Source organism: Octodon degus, unplaced genomic scaffold (genome assembly GCF_000260255.1).
Source record: "Octodon degus isolate 3935 unplaced genomic scaffold, OctDeg1.0 scaffold00069, whole genome shotgun sequence".
Taxonomy (NCBI): Eukaryota; Metazoa; Chordata; class Mammalia; order Rodentia; family Octodontidae; genus Octodon; species Octodon degus.
In genome coordinates this window covers 7777825-7780119 of record NW_004524645.1, presented here as the reverse complement: position 1 = coordinate 7780119, position 2295 = coordinate 7777825, and the positions used below count along the sequence as shown (strand labels likewise).

The 2295-nt window shown below is 39.9% G+C and overlaps 1 pseudogene; it reads left to right on the top strand.

Moving 5' to 3' along the window:
* The first annotated feature begins 113 nt into the window (after positions 1-113).
* Positions 114-1849, top strand: LOC101575843 (annotated as a pseudogene).
* The last annotated feature ends 446 nt before the right edge of the window (positions 1850-2295 follow it).

Here is a 2295-nt window from a genome sequence, read left to right as displayed (position 1 = left end):
AAAAAAAAAAAAAGAGAGAGAGAGATACCAGAAGAGACTTGCCAAGGGAATCTGGAAAGGCAGCTTTCTCCATCTTTGGAGAAATCTCTCTCACTTCAAAGACATAAGCGAAGATGGATAGAGTGTACATTCCTACCTCCAGACATAGCACCATGATAAAACAAGCATGTGTTAGGATGAAGCTAGCCCTTCAGGCTAGAGATGAAGCTTTTTTTCTTCGTAAATTTAAAATCTTCACAGGAGAGAAACAGAGAAAGAACACAAATCTTTAATGGCATTGTGGAAGCTCCCAAACTCACCTAACTTTGAATCTTGTATAAACTCTTATATTACCTCCCTGTTTAAGTCTGTGTGATGACAGGTTTATTGCTACTCATAGCTATGAACATCAGAGTGATATAAGCTATTGGAAAGGATCTTATGCTTTTTAGCAAACACAGCACAACTATATAATTAGCAAGATTCACAATCATCATTTTTGAAGTGTTTCTATTTAAAATCACAGGCACTTATCTCAGGTGAAAGAAAACAATTTTTGCCAACTATAATGAGAATTGACAATTACAGCAAAGTAATTTTGAAAGCAGATGTCATGATATTCCCAGCTTGTGCAAAGCTTAATTTGGCATTTTTATTGGCAATTCTTCACAAGGAACTCAGGGCTTCTATGGCTGTAATTGATAAGTCTGCATCATGAAGGACAGAAACGTGTTACAATCATTGTAGCTTTCATATTGTATTTATTTTACATTCTTTGTAAAAGTTTTTATTATTTTGACTTTAAATGTTTGAGACAGGATCCATCTTTACATTTTACTTTCTCTTTAATCATTCACAACATGCCCATGTCCCAACTTGTGTGGAATTTGTGTTTCAGGAAAGAAAGTGACTATGTAGTTTCTTTGGAAGGTGGTAGCTGATCAGATTTTTTAGGAATGGAAAAGAAAGTTTGGGGCCATTACTTCTAAATAGGGGGAGGGTCCAGAAGCCCAGAGGGCCCAGGTATAGGAGGCCGAGCTAGCTTCTGAGGCTTTTGGCACTTGCCTTAGAGGCTGTGGGCACAGGCTGGACAGGGGCCAGGAATGAAGCTGTGGGTTTCACAGAGGGAAGGTTGAGGACTAGGAGTATATTCCTGTCACCAAGCTGGGCTGGCTGGTCAAGGACATAAAAGTCAAGTCCCTGGAGGAAATTTATCTCTTCTTCTTACACATCAAGGAATCTGAGATGATTGATACTTTCTGGGCACATGTCTCAAAAATGAAATTCTGAAGATCATGTCACTGCAAAGACAAACTTGTGCTGTCCCCCAGACCAGGTTCAAGACATTTGTCACCACTGGAGACTACAGAGGTCATGTTGGCCTGGGTGTAAAGTGCTCCAGGAAAATAGCCACTGCCATTCACAGGGTCATCATTCTGGTCATTGAGCTCTCCACTATTCCTGTCCAGAGAGGCTATGGGGGAGCAAGAACGGCAAGTCCCATACTTCCCCTTGCAAAGTGACTGCCTGCAGTGGCTCTGTGTTGGTGCATCTGAACCTTGTCCCCAAAGGTACTCTCATCATCTCAAAGCTTGTGCCCAAGAAGCTGCTGCTGACAGATAACATTGATGACTGCTACACCTCTGGCAGGGGCTCCATGGCCACACTTGGCAACTTTACTAAGGCCACTTTTCATACCATCTCCAAGACTTACAGCTACCTGACTCTTGACCTCCAGAAAGAGACAGTGTTCACGAAGTCTCTTATTTACCATTTTGTGAAAATCCACAGCAGAGACTCTGTTCAAAGTACTCAAGCTCCAACAGTAGCTACGACATATGGGTTTTTAAGCAAGAAAAATAAGATCTGAAAAAACCCATGACATATTTTTAAAGTTCATGTTTAAGCTATTTGCCAAATGTTTTTGTTTATGACCCCCAATATTTTAGTTCTCTTCCTTTACATGGCCCTTCCTTCTTTTTTCTCTGCTAATTTGAATCTAACCTAGTTCATGCTTTTAAGATTCAGCAAATACAGTTCTGATTTAAGTCTGCTCCAACTGAGTCATGCAACACACTGGAGGATAAGCTGGTGCCATATCAACAAAGGTAGGTCCTTAAAGTCTAGTATATCATTTTGGCACTTAGCAAATGGAAGTAATTAGAAAGACAATATTGAATTATCCTTATTTCACATTCTAGATGAGTCTTAGTATTCTCATTTATAAAATGGGGGGAATTTGTAGCATGTACTTCAAATGGTAATTGTTATGATGAATCGAGATAAACCACATTGGGCTTAAGTCCAGTATCTAGC